Raw genomic sequence first — 15,579 nt, forward strand, 5'->3', positions numbered from 1 at the left:
GCAATTGCCAGTCTACATTTTATATCCTCTCTACTTCGACCATCGTCAGTTATTTTGCTCCCCAAATAGCAAAACTCCTTTACTACTTTAAGTGTCTCATTTACTAATCTAATTCCCTCAGCATCAACCAACATAATTCGACTACATTCCATTATCCTCGTTTTGCTTTTGTTGATGTTCATCTTATATCCTCCTTTCAAGACACTGTCCATTCCATTCCATGCTCTTCCATTTCACGTCCTTTGCTGTCTCTGACAGAATTACAATGTCATCGGCGAACCTCAAAGTTTTTATTTCTTCTCCACGGATTTTAATGCCTACTCTAAATTTTTCTTTTGTTTCCTTTACTGCTTGCTCAATATACAGATTGAATAACATCGGGGAGAGGCTACAACCCTGTCTCACTCCCTTCCCAACCACTGCTTCCCTCTCGTGTCCCTTGACTCTTATAACTGCCATCTTGTTTCTGTACAAATTTTAAATAGCCTTTCACTCTCTGTATTTGACCCCTGCCACCTTCGGAATTTGAAAGAGAGTATTCCAGTCAGCATTATCAAAAGTTTTCTCTGAGTCTACAAATACTAGAAATTTGGGTTTGCCTTTCCTCAATCTATCTTCTAAGATAAGTCATAAGGTCAGTATTGCCTCACGTGTTCCAACATTTCTACAGAATCCAAACTGATCTTCCCCGAGGTCGGCATCTACCAGTTTTTCCACTCTTCTGTAAGGAATTCATGTTAGTATTTTGCAGCTGTGACTTATTAAACTGATAGTTTGGTAATTTTCGCATCTGTCAACACCTGCTTTCTTTGGGATTGGAATTATTATATTCTTCTTGAAGTCTGAGGGTATTTCACCTGTCTCATACACCTTGCTCACCAGATGGTAGAGTTTTGCCAGGGCTGGCTCTCCCAAGGCTATTAGTAGTTCTAATGGAACGTTGTCTACTTTTATTTAAAAGTATATCCTTTTGATATACGTTTAAATTTTCGCCGAAAATCTCACTGCTATCAATTTCAGGTTTCAACCAAAATGAGTCAAGTTACACATTAACAGGGAGCAGCAACCACTGCTAACCAACTCTATAAAGAATACTAACAACAAATTACGACTAGCAGTAATCTGTTTGTACTGATTATTATGCTCTCAGGATTTTTGAAAGTAAAAATATCTGACTATCGCATAATATCTGCTAAGAAGTTTTTACTGCATGTTTACATGGCATGTTAATTATTTATGCCATAAGTCATTATTCATTATGATCCAATTATTTTGATATTTGGTTGACTCATCATCAAGTGCATATCGAGTAGAATGAATACAGTAACCTTAAGCTAGACTACCTGACAAAAGAAGTGAAGCACCTAAAATATATGGCCAGATGTTAATAAAACCTCATCACTGGGGATGTAAATGATTAGAGTTGCAATCCTCTGTGGATGTAGGAAGTCCTACAGAGTGCATTAATGTTGTTCATGTTTAGTGTTGTTGTCAGACCAGTAGGTACACGAGATGGGTGAAGAGAATCACATGTTAACTGCCTGCAGATGCTGCAAGATAGTGTGAGATGGCATTATTAGTGTCTAACAGAGTTCGAAAGAGGCCTCACTTTGGGGTCTCCATTTGGCTGTCTGGTCAACTCTCACAATATCTAGATTTTTGGGGCATTCAGATGTGACAGTGGCCTGAAATTGGACTACTTAGGAATATGAGGACAGGCATACTTGTTGTCGAGGTTCTCGTCGACCGTGTCTCGCCACCATTAGGGAGGATTGCCATATTGTGTACTGTGCACATCATAACTCTTTTTTTAGATTTGTGCCAGCTATCCGAGATGTGGGTTCATAATGCAAGGTTCTCAGTAAATTTGTCTCAGTTTTGTCATTGCTGCAGCAGCATCATATTCTCTCTCAATCCATGAAATTTCATTTCATTTCCCCCTTTCCTTACGAGTGCTTCACTTTCTTTGTCAGGTAGCATAAATCTTAACCTAGTGAACTGTACAATGTAACCTGCACAAAAATCATGTACACCATTTGTATATCTGCAAATATGTGTGGGGTTAGATTCAAGGGAAGCAAGGAGAGAAAGAATAAAACTAAAAAATATAACACTGGTGTCAAATAAAAACAAAACAAAAACCAAAACAAAAGCAGTTCATTGGAGCTATGGATCTTTGATCGACTGTGAAATGAAAAGCTTCTGCTGCGCAACATTCAATACCTAATTTCTCTACCTCCTGTACTTTACACCCCAGTAACTAGGTAGTCGATACGCCGTCAATCGAACCTGTGCCATTCTTTGACTGTGACATTTCTGAGGACATCTGGTATCTGAGGATGGTACCTGTGATGATGCACTGCAAGTTTTAACTGGTCCTGTACATGATCTATCAGGTTTATGTCAACACGTACTGCAATCCGTTCAGTTGATCCCCGACTCCCAGACGTGTGTGTGTTTGTGCATTAGCACCTCTAAGTTGAACCTGTCAGCAAAATGTTAACTGTATGACTTGATATGGGTTGGAGGATACCACCTCAATAGTGTGCAGCCCTCAAATTACCCTAGACAGAGCTTAGAGCCATCTAGCACCAGGTAAGTGATCCCAACCCGCAACCTGACAGACCAGATCTGTGTCAAACCTGTGGAACTGCATGCCTGAGATCTACCCACATTATTCTAAGATGAACATAAGCTATGAGACAAAGCCTACACTCTTTGGTAAAGAGAATCCAACACCACGGACCTATGCTCCATTGTAAATGTTCCCTTTGACTGCTGACTCCCCTTCCATATCAAATACTCGTGCACCTACAGCTTAGGCATCTGCAGAAAACATATCTGTTTTGCCACTGAAACCCACCACAACTTCAACAACAGCCTCGCCCCCAATTTCCTCTAACTAAACTACTCCGCAGACTCGTTTGTGAACAAATTTCCTAGCAGTGTCCTCTTCTCAACCGTCTGGTTAATGCAGCTCTTGTTTCTGAAAAACACAAAAGTACATTCCTTGGTACACAGTAGAACCTACACTCTGGATGGCTCAGTACATTACCATACTGATGCTACAAATTTCCCACATCAGCACTTCTGATGTTGGTAGGTGGGACAGCTCCACTTACTATAATCTTACTCCTTAAATATAGAATTCTTTTTCTTTTTACATTCTACACATCATACATATATGATAGTTACACAGTTATATATGATAGTTGGCCCCCCACGAACCATGGACCTTGCCATTGGTGGGGAGGCTTACGTGCCTCAGCAATACAGATAGATGTACCATAGGTACAACCACAATGGAGGGGTATCTGTTGAGAGGCCATACAAACGTGTGGTTCCTGAAGAGGGGCAGCAGCCTTTTCAGTAGTTGCAAGGGCAACAGTCTGGATGATTGACTGATCTGGTCTTGTAACACTAACCAAAACGGTCTTGCTGTGCTGGTACTGCGAACGGCTGAAAGCGAGGGGAAACTATGGCCATAATTCTTCCCGAGGGCATGCAGCTTTACTGTATGGTTAAATGATGATGACGTACTCTTGGGTAAAATATTCCGGAGGTAAAATAGACCCCCATACGGATCTCCGGGCAGGGACTGCTCAAGAGGATGTCATTATCAGGAGAAAGAAAACTGGTGTTCTACGGATCGGAGCGTGGAATGTCAGATCCCTTAACCGGGCAGGTAGGTTAGAAAATTTAAAAAGGGAAATGGATAGGTTAAAGTTAGACATAATGGGAATTAGTGAAGTTTGATGGCAGGAGGAACAAGACTTCTGGTCAGGTGACTACAGGGTTATAAACACAAAATCAAATAGGGGTAATGCAGGAGTAGGTTTAATAATGAATAGGAAAATAGGAAGGTGGGTAAGCTACTACAAACAGCATAGTGAATACATTATTGTGGCAAAGATAGATACGAAGCCCACGCCTACTACAGTAGTACAAGTTTATATGCCAATTAGCTCTGCAGATGATGAAGAAATATATGATGAAATAAAAGAAATTATTCAGATAGTGAAGGGTGACGTAAAACTTAATAGTAATGGGTGACTGGAATTTGGTAGTAGCAAAAGGGAGAGAAGGAAACGTAGTAGGTGAATATGGATTGGGGCTAAGAAATGAAAGAGGAAACTGCCTGGTAGACTTTTGCACAGAGCACAACATAATCATAGCCAACACTTGGTTCAAGAATCATAAAAGAAGGCTGTATACATGGAAGAAGCCTGGAGATACTGACAGGTTTCTGTGGTGTCACCGCCAGACACCACACTTGCTTGGTGGTAGCCTTTAAATCGGCCGCGGTCCGCTAGTATACGTCGGACCCGCGTGTCGCCACTGTGAGTGATTGCAGACCGAGCGCCGCCACACGGCAGCTCTAGAGAGACTTCCTAGCACTCGCCCCAGTTGTACAGCCGACTTTGCTAGAGATGGTTCACTGACAAATTACGCTCTCATTTGCCCAGACGATAGTTAGCATAGCCTTCAGCTACGTCATTTGCTACGACCTAGCAAGGCGCCATTATCATTTGCTATTTATCTTGTGATGCATGTACCTTCAGACCGATGTTCACCAATTATAGATTAAAGTTAAGTATTCCAGCAGCTACATATTATTTTTACTAGACTCAACTGTTCCAGACCTCACGCCAGCCTGCGTGAGCTTAAATGCGTGCCTTTTGGCTACCAGTCATAGTGGCTTGGCTGTCTTGCCAAGTCACGACAAATTGGCAATGAGGATTTTGTGTTCCTATTGATTTACATGTGTCATGGCTTCGCCACAATCTCCAGATGTACTGTCCGAATTTTATCGCTTACAGAACCAGAAGACGCAGGCCTTATTGGATGCCCTCGGACAGCTCGTCCAGGGTCAACGTGCACTGCAAAACGATGCGGCAGCCGCCGCTCCACCGCTACCGCAGCCACAACACGCAGTTGCACCACCTTTTCATCCTTTTGATGCAGCACTGGAAAGCTGGACGGAGTGGTCACGCCAATTTGGATTTCATCTCGCCGCCTACAGAATTCAAGGTAACGAGCTACAGCCTTTCTTATTATCGTGCGTAGGCGTCCAGACGTACCGTGTGATAGTGAAATTATTTCCCCGACGCAACGTAGCAACTCTGTCCTACGAATAAATTTTGTCTGCATTAGATGCATATTTCAAAGAATCAGTCAATGTCGTTGCAAAAAGATATACCTTCTTTCGTACAAAACGTACTGCCGGTCAGACTAATAGAGAGTGGGTTGCAACCTTGCAGGGCCTTACTAGGGATTGTGCTTTTGAGTGTGAATGTGGACTCCCTTATTCAGATACTATGGTGCGAGATGCAATTGCACAGAACGTTTCTGATGTTCGTATACGGGAACAGATTTTGAAACTAGTCAATCCCTCCCTTCAACAAGTGATGGACATATTCGATCGGCAAGACACACTTGACTTTGCTCAGGAATCTTTTGAAACTTCGCCACCTGTGTGTCAGGTTAACCGGCCCGCCGGGCGAGCTGCACGGAACAGTAAACAGTCCTCGCGCCCGGCTGCGCCCAAGCCACCTGGCTCTCAGCCATGTGTCCAGCGCCAGCATGCAAATGCAGTGAAATCATGCCCGCGGTGTGCTACTAGACATTCGCGTGAGAATTGCCCGTCATGCCAAGCTATTTGCTTTTTCTGTAATAAAAAGGACATGTTCAAAGTGTTTGCCAGAAAAAGCTCCGATCAGACACTCACAACCATTCCAGGCCCTTTGCTTCACGCCGGAATCGGAATCGAACCAAGGATACTCAGGCTCGTGACACTTCGCCCATGAAAATTCATATAGTTCATGCCACTCCTCCCAGTGCCACTCTCTCTAACAGTGACTGTGTTCGTCCCACAAATAGTGTACGTAGACATCGCCGGAAATCCCGTCACGTCGCAAGTGATTCTGTACCAGTGTCAGTTCATGTTGCACGAGACAGTCGCTCTTGTCGTCAGCAGGGCAATAAACTTTTTGTTGATTTGGACAATCGAGGCAAAGTGATACCATTCCAGCTCGATACCGGAGCTGCAGTTTCACTCCTCAATCACGACACGTACAAACAGCTGGGCACACCTCCGTTGCGTGCCGCAAATGTTAAGCTAACTAGTTATTCCGGACAGGCGCTCCCTGTGTTAGGACAGTGCAGCCTTCTTGCAACATACAAGGGACGAACAAAACTTGTGTCATTTTACGTACTTCGTTCTTCTTCTGCAGTGAACTTGTTTGGTTTAGATTTATTTCAGTTGTTTAACTTGTCTATAGTAAATCAGGTCCTATCAGTGAACCAGACTGTGCCTTCAGCCAGTGTTTCTCGTCTATGTGACGAATTTGCAGACATTTTTGCACCAGGCCTCGGTTGCGCTAAGAACTATAAAGCACATTTGGAACTGAAAGTAAACGCGCAACCGAAATTTTTCAGAGCGCACAATGTTCCCCACGCATTGCGTGATGAGGTCGCAAAAACATTACACGAGTTGGACTCACAAGGTATAATTGAACGTGTGCAGGCTTCTCTCTGGGCTTCACCCTTAGTAATTTTGCAAAAACCTTCCGGAAAATTGAGACTTTGTGTGGACTTCAAGGCAACAGTGAATCCACAATTAATGACTGCAACTTTTCCTTTACCCCGCCCAGAAGATCTTTTAGACAAACTGTGCCCGGGTAAATATTTTTCGAAGTTGGACCTTGCAGATGCGTACTTGCAAATACCGGTGGACAAAGACTCCCAGCGCGTTTTGGTGGTTAACACACATCTTGGATTGTACTGATTCAAAAGACTGCCATTCGGGTGGGCATCCGCCCCTGCATTGTTTCAGCAATATCTACAAACTGTTTGTGCGTCGGTCCCTACTGCAGCAAACTATCTGGACGATATTGTGATCTCCGGAAAGATGGAAGAAGAACATTTAGCCAATCTCAGAGCGTTATTTCAGGTCTTGCGACAAAATGGTCTTCGCTTGCGGAAGGACAAATGTGTGTTTTTTGCTCGTGACTTACCCTATCTCGGACACGTACTCAATGCCCAAGGCATACATCCCAGTCCAGAGCACCTCCGTGCCATACAAGACTTGCCTCCACCACAGAATTTGAAGCAGCTACAGAGTGTGCTGGGAAAAATAAATTACTATAACAGATATGTGCCACATGCCTCTTCCATTTCAGCTCCGCTTCATCGCTTATGGCGTAAGGGTGTTCCGTTCGTCTGGACGGTGGAATGCAAACGCGCCTTTCGCCAGTGGAAATCGGCGTTGCTTTCCAATACTTGCCTTACGCCATTCGATCTCCGGAAGCCCCTTTTGTTGATGGTGGATGCATCGGATTTCGGGATCGGTGCTGTGCTTGCGCACAAAGATGGTTCGCACGATCGCCCTATTGCCTTTGTGTCCAAATTGCTCTCATCTGCGCAATGAAATTATTCACAGATCGAGAAAGAAACATTCGCTCTCGTACTTGGTGTTACAAAGTTTCATGATTTCTTGTATGGTCGTCACTTTACCATCATCACAGACCACAAACCTTTGACATCGCTTTTTCATCTGACCTAGCCTGTACCTCCACGTACAGTGCAGAAATTCATTCGCTGGTCTATTTTCCTCTCGCAGTACCGCTACAATATCTTGTATTGGTCCACTGCTAAGCACGGAAACACCGATGCATTGTCCCGTTTGCCTGTTGCTGAGGATAGAGCATTCGATTCCTCCGAACTTGCTTGCATGTTCATTGATTCAGAAACCGATGACGTGGTCAAATCGTTTCGGATTGATTTTCGTCGTGTAGCTACAGCCACAGCTGCCGACCCTGTCCTTGCTGCTGTTCTGCGTTTTGTTGCTACACAATGGCCCTTGTCAAATTCACAGATCGAGGATCCGTTGGTTCACCGATTTTTTGCTCACAAGGAGAGACTTTTTGTACGACGTGGTGTTTTGCTGTTGCGTTCTGATAATGATCAGTCCAGGGTCGTGGTCCCACGTTCGTTACAGTCCTCTGTCTTACGGCTTCTCTACCAAGGACATTGGGTTATAGTCCGAACGAAACAACTTGCTCATCAGCACTATACTTGGTTCGGAATCGATGCTGCGATTACACAAATGGGCTCTTCTTGCATGGTGTGTGCCGAACAACAATCAGCACCACCGTGGAAATTCTTTGTATGGCCAAAAGCCACTTCCCCTTGGCAACGCTTACACATCGATTTTGCTGGTCCATTCTGGAATGCTCGATGGTTGGTTCTGGTCGATTCCTTCAGTAATTTTCCTTTTGTTGTCCGGATGTCTTCCACGACGTCATCTGCCACCATCCAAGCGTTGTCTGCTATCTTTTGCATTGAAGGTCTTCCACAGACTTGTTTCTGACAATGGCCCACAATTCATGTCCGCAGAATTTCAGTCTTTCTGCAAGGCCAATGGTATTCAACATCTGACGTCCGCGCCATTTTCGCCACAGTCAAACGGTGCCGCTGAACGTTTGGTCTGGACTTTCAAGTCACAGATGTTGAAGTTGAAAGAGTCGCATTCTTGGGAGGACGCGTTATTGCTCTTTTTGTCCTTGTATCACTCTCAGCCCTGAGATGGTTGCTCGCCGGCTGAGTTGCTGCACGGTTGCCCTCATCGAACCTTGATGTCTTTGCTACATCCGCCGCATCAGGTTCCTGTGCAGCGGCAGACACCTGCTTTTGCCCCAGGCGACGTTGTATACTATCACAACTATCGAGGTTCACGGCGTTGGCTCTCAGGGCGCATTCTTCGCTGCCTCGGCCGTGCTATGTATCTGGTTTTGGGTGCCTCTGGTGAGGTGCGTCATCATCTCAATCAGCTGCCCCTCTGTCGTCGCACGGGATCTGCCGCTCCCCGTCTGCTTTCAGTGACAGTGCCGTCCAGTCAGCGCCCTGGGGACCCATCTACTGGCTCGCCTCAGCCACAGGTGTTACCGACGCTGCCTTCCATTTTGCCCCATGGCAACGCACCGCCTCCAACGCCTGTTCTCTCGCCGGCGACGCCCACAGTGGACGCGTCGCTGCAACCGCCGGGCACCTCCCTGGGTCATGCGCCGCCGATCACTTCCCGTGACCAGTTGTCCTCCGCCATGGAACTCTTACCCGCTCCAGACCATCTGTCGTCTTCGCCCGTCGGGTGCTCCGGCTCGATGGAGGTCGACCCTTCGGCCCCTCCTGTCTCTCTACGGGCGCATACACCGCATGTTGGCGTGCACCCTGGACTAGGTTTTCAGGCATTTCCTAGCTCCCCTTGGACCGAATGGCAGGGTGCGGGTGGCACAGCCTCGCCTGTTGTTAGGCTCCCCACCTCGTCGCATACGTCAACATGGGGTTCTCCCCACGGCGGGCGGCAGCCTTATAACACAACTGTTCGCCGATTTGCGGGGGAGGAATATGGTGTCACTGCCAGACACCACACTTGCTAGGTGGTAGCCTTTAAATCGGCCGCGGTCCGATAGTATACGACAGTCCCGCGTTTCGCCACTGTCAGTGATTGCAGACTGAGCGTCGCCACACGGCAGGTCTAGAGAGACTTCCTAGCACTCGCCCCAGTTGTACAGCCGACTTTGCTAGAGATGGTTCACTGACAAATTACGCTCTCATTTGCCCAGACGATAGTTAGCATAGCCTTCAGCTACGTCATTTGTTACGACCTAGCAAGGCGCCATTATCATTTGCTATTTATCTTGTGATGCATGTACCGTCAGACCAATGTTCACCAATTATGGATTAAAGTTAAGTATTCCAGCAGCTACGTATTATTTATACTAGACTCAACTCCTTTAACTGTTCCAGACCTCACGCCAGCCTGTGTGAGCTTAAACGCATGCCTTTCGGCTACCAGTCATAGTGGCTTGGCTGTCTTGCCAAGTCACAACAGTTTGAGATAGATTATATAATGGTAAGACAGAGATTTAGGAACCAGGTTTTAAATTGTAAGACATTTCCAGGGGCAGATGTGGACTCTGACCACAATTTATTGGTTATCATCTGTAGATTAAAACTGAAGAAACTGCAAAAGGTGGGAATTTAAGGAGATGGAACCTGGATAAACTGACTAAACCAGAGGTTGTACAAAGTTTCAGCGAGAGCATAAGGGAACAATTGACAGGAATGGGGGAAAGAAATACAGTAGAAGAAGAATGGGTAGCTCTGAGAAATGAAGTAGTGAAGGCAGCAGAGGATCAAGTAGGTAAAAAGATGAGGGCTAGTAGAAATCCTTGGGTAAGAGAGGAAATATTGAATTTAATTGATGAAAGGAGAAAATATAAAAATGCAGTAACTGAAGCAAGCAAAAAGGAATTCAAACGTCTCAAAAATGAGATCGACAGGAAGTGCAAAATGGCTAAGCAGGGATGGCTAGAGGACAAATGTAACGATGTAGAGGCTTATCTCACTAGGGGTAAGATAGATACTGCCTACAGGAAAATTAAAGAGACCTTTGGAGATAAGAGAACCACTTGCATGAACATCAAGAGCTCAGATGGAAACCCAGTTCTAAGCAAAGAAGGGAAAGCAGAAAGGTGGAAGGAGTATATAGAGGGTCAATACAAGGGCGATGTACTTGAGGACAATATTCTGGAAATGGAAGAGGATGTAGATGAAGATGAAATGGGAGATACGATACTGCGTGAAGAGTTTGACAGAGCACTGAAAGACCTGAGTCTAAACAAGGCCCCCAGAGTAGATAACATTCCATTAGAACTACTGACTGCCTTGGGAGAGCCAGTCCTGACAAAACTCTACCATCTGGTGAGCAAGATGTATGAAACAGACGAAATACCCTCAGATTTCAAGAATAATATAATAATTCCAATCCCAAAGAAAGCAGGTGTTGACAGATGTGAAAATTACCGAACTATCAGTTTAATAAGTCACAGCTGCAAAATAATAAGGCGAATTCTTTACAGACGAATGGAAAAACTAGTAGAAGCTGACCTCGGGGAAGATCAGTTTGGATTCCGTAGAAATGTTGGAACACATGAGGCAATACTGACCCTACTAAGTAGCTAATTTCTTATTCGTGCTATATTTCATAAAAATTATGGTGTAACATAACATTTTGGGGAAAGTGATATGTTGACCCATTTCTCTGTGGATGATGAATAATAGTCGTGACTTTAGCAGTAGTTTTTCTTTTTAATTAAGCAAAAATACTGATTCACCTGATGTGTGAAAATTTTGTTCCTGATACAGATAGATGTAGCATGTCTGCAACAAAGAATGACAAGGGCAGTCTTTCTTCAAACTGTGTTGGACAAGTTACCCTGTCCCCCTATCGTCCCAGCAAGGAAATGCAACCCAAGCCGTGGAATAGCAAAGATCATGACAATCACGCATCATGCACCATGGTGCACAAAGAAAGTGGCCAAAAGAACATTTACAATGGGACCTAGCTGAGTGGTGTTGGGTTCTCTTTATCAAACAGTATAAGATTTGTCTCACACTTAAACTCATGAAGAAGCAGTCATTTGACAGGTCTGTACACAGAGAGACTGATTGCATAGAATTGTTCAATTCTGTAAATGAATAGTATTGTAACTAATAATTTTGTATATGTGTATTTTACAAGAAGAAGTTGATGTCATTCAGTACAGATCAAGTGCTGAAATAACATTTTAGCTAGGACAGAAGAGGACACAGTGATGAAGAAATCTGCAGTTGCAATACATGCACAGTTATTCTGATACTGGTTTGCAACACAGAAAGCCAGAATTAGTACGCAACAGTAACCAAAACTCTTTCAAAATCAACCAACATAGAATGGAGTACTTTGAAATTTATTATTCACTGGATAGTGTTCTGACCACCACTGAAAATAACATAATTTGTTCAACTGGGAATATTTTATTTAAAGAATATTAGTGATTCACTACATATGCAAAAAACATGAAGCTGAAATTTTCAATGAGCAATTAGTTGTTTGTTTCTTAACTGGTATGTATCATTCAAAATGCCTACTCTTTCGACAAATATTATATTTTTTCCCAAAACTTCATTTTTCAAAAGTTATTGGTATTCAAAATTTTCATGTTCCAGAATGGTCAGATTTTAAATTGGGATCATTTCCAAAATTAAATGCCAAAGCAGTCTAGGGCGCTCCAGTCGTGGACTGTGCAGCTGGTCCTGGTGGAGGTTCAAGTCCTCCCTCGGGCATGGGTGTGTGTGTTTGTCCTTAGGATAATTTAGGTTGTGTGTAAGCTTAGGGACTGATGATCTTAGCAGTTAAGTCCCCTAAGATTTCCTCTCTCTCTCTCTCTCTCTCTCTCTCTCTCTCTCATACACACACACACACACACACACACACACACACACACACACACATTCTTTGTTTTTTTCCAATATCATTTTCTGATTGTAATGCAATATTCATTTTGTGCTTCATTTCTCTTCCTCTATACATCTTTATTTGTAGCCTTGATTTTTATTTATTCCAAAAATGCCTATTTCCAGTAAAACAACTTGTTAGTTCATTAATTATACAAATTGGGAAATTTCACTTTCTCAAGATTTTGTCAACAAATTGTGAGAATCCTGTTTCTGTCAATATTACTTTCCCACAAAACATGGCCAAAGTCAAAGGAGTGTGCATTTGGATGTCTGTGAATGTGAGTAGTTTTGCTAGAAAAATAGGAAGAGGAATACTGTTTTCTGTTATGTGTTTCTATGCTTCATAGATCACTCCACTATAGGTAAGTGGTTGCCATTCCCTTATTTTACATATCTAAATTTTAGCAATTTCTGAATCACACAACTATTAGTTAAACAAACTTATTTCATTGTTTATGGTGTCTTTTATCTTTTCCTCTTTTAACTTTCCTGTTTATTATTATTATTATTATTATTACACTACTTTCTATGTTATAAGCACATATTTTAGCATTTTCTGATTCCGGTATTAAGTCCATCTATGAATAGGCATGTCATACAAAGACTCAGTCAGTGCAGGGTTAGATACCAAAATGTAAACATCATGTAACTTGCAATTTGTCATTACATAAATATCATGTAGGCAGTCTGCGCTCAAGCTGTCAAAATGAAAATTAAGCCATTAGACTATACAGTTTCTATGCTTTATTTAGCACAGTAACAGTATCCATCAAAGTTGATGTTGAACAGTAAAAGTATTTAGTCACCGTGTAACATGCAGAAATGTCATACTATTTGTCAGTCAGAACTTGATAGTTAAAGTGTAATATAATATGTTACCACTTTAAAACATCTATACTAAAACAGTCTTAGTTTAGGTGGAGAACTGACCTGTGATGTAAACAGCCTGAACTCCTGGATACAAGCTGGTCATCATAAAGTTAAGAGTTTTAATAAAAATGGAAGATTGTAAATTAATTACTGCTATGTTTTGTTTGTTATTTAACACCTTGTCACAATACACAATAACTACAGGATTATTCGAGAGGAATTTCAATAAGACTTCAGAGGTATAAATCCAGGTTGGTAACACTTCACACTGAATGAGATCCTTTCCCTCCCGATAGTGCCCCCATTATAGTCTACTGCAGTCTTTAACTACCCTCCTATCGTCTTTCCCAAATCGTATGACAGTCCCAAACCATTATCACTGCCACTACAACCACCCCCACAGTAAAGATTTTCCCATGTGCCCATCCACTACCTTTCATCCCAGTGCCACCACTGGTAAATCCTATAGCATCAAAGGCAGAGCAAGACGTGAAACCCCACTTTATGTTTACCGACTCAGATGTGCTCATCGTATGCTGTTTTATATTGGAATTACCACTGCTAAACATGTTGAGCATATGAATGGATATGGAACATTCTGGCTTGAGGACACACAGATCTCAGTTGCTTATCATGCACTATAGCATGACTTAGGGAAATTGTGTGAATGTTGCAAACACAGGGGCTAGCTGCATATTCCGACCTGATATTAGTTTCTCCGATCTCAGATAAGGGAGCTTGCTCTCCAACATACCTGTGAATCCTGCCACCCTCCTGGATTTAACATCTGTTAACACTCAATCCCTGACATACCTTTTTAAATTATTAATTACAATAAAATTTATTTATTTATTCATTTGGCAATTTTCTTTTTGCTTCCGTTTGTTCCTTAATTTCCTCTCTCTCTGCTGCACGGGATTAGCCGAGCAGTCTAGGGCGCTCCAGTCGTGGACTGTACAGCTGGTCCCGGCAGAGGATCGAGTCCTCCCTCGGGCATGGGTGTGTGTGTTTGTCCTTAGGATAATTTAGGTTGTGTGTAAGCTTAGGGACTGATGACCTTAGCAGTTAAGTCCCATAAGATTTCACACACATTTGATTTTCCTCTCTCTCTCTCTCTCTCTCTCTCTCTCTCTCTCACACACACACACACACACACACACACACACACACACACACACACACACACACACACACACACACACACACACACACACATTCTTTGTTTTTTTCCAATATCATTTTCTGATTGTAATGCAATATTCATTTTGTGCTTCATTTCTTTTCCTCTATACATCTTTATTTTTCACTCTGCCCTAATATCACCTGCCAACTCAATGCTTACTAATACAAAGGGTGTCCCATAAAGAGTGCAGCTTTTTAGTGCATAATAACATTCTAATTTAATGATGAAGTTATGTAATTTACATCTTATTGCAGTATATGATGCCTTTGATTATGTATGAAATATGATATTACTCAAAGGCTCTCCACAACTCTGTAATCACACTGTTGTTCTTTTGAAGAAATTTCCCATACTTTTCAGCATACTCACACCTCTAATTATGAAATTACACACCGAATCCTAGCTGTGAGCTCTGGAAGTGATTGTGGTTTGTTGATGTACTTACGAGATTTCAAATATCCCCACAGAAAGATGTCACATGGTATCTGATCCCAATATCTGTGTAGCCAATTCATGTCACGATTGCCAGAAATAATCCAGCTAGGGAACCTCTCTCATAACAAGTCCATCACTGCTATTGATGTGAGACAAGCTGAGCCATATTTTTTAATCCAAAACTCACCAGCATTCAAATGATTCAGTTCAGACCACAGAAACACTCTTAACATACTGCAGTAGCATTTGCCATTTATTTTTAATGCATTTCCGGGCCTCAGCCCAAGTGCCATACCATACAGTCACTCATTTTGGATGCTTCTCTACAATTAATGGATGATTTTCTGTGCTCCTAACTCTTAGGAAGCCTTTCAATAAAAAATGCCTCATCATCGAAAATCATGTTGTCAATGAAACTATTGTCCGCTCTTCGTTTCTCAAGTAACTGACAGGCAAATGCTCAGCACTTTTTGTGATTATTTCACATCAGTTCTTATATCAGTTGGATTTTAATAGACCCAAAGGTGCAGATCTTCTTTCAGAATTCATTTCATGCCAGTTCTTGGGATATCCTATTTTTGCAGACATTAGTGAACAGATTTCACTGGACTTAAAAAAATATTATTGCCTAAGATATCAATGTTTTCTGTAGAATGACTAACATGAGGAGGTTAAAAAATGGTTCAAATGGCTCTGAGCACTATGGGACTTAACTTCTGAGGTCATCAGTCCCCTAGAACTTAGAACTA

At 42.7% G+C, this 15,579-nt stretch overlaps 1 protein-coding gene across 1 annotated transcript in view; it reads right to left on the reverse strand.

Moving 5' to 3' along the window:
• The window catches only part of LOC126108402 (uncharacterized), a 142,630-nt gene that overhangs the window by 108,045 nt on the left and 19,006 nt on the right, over window positions 1–15,579 (reverse strand). The window lies entirely within an intron of this gene.

Source organism: Schistocerca cancellata, chromosome 11, assembly GCF_023864275.1.
Source record: "Schistocerca cancellata isolate TAMUIC-IGC-003103 chromosome 11, iqSchCanc2.1, whole genome shotgun sequence".
NCBI classification, from domain to species: Eukaryota; Metazoa; Arthropoda; class Insecta; order Orthoptera; family Acrididae; genus Schistocerca; species Schistocerca cancellata.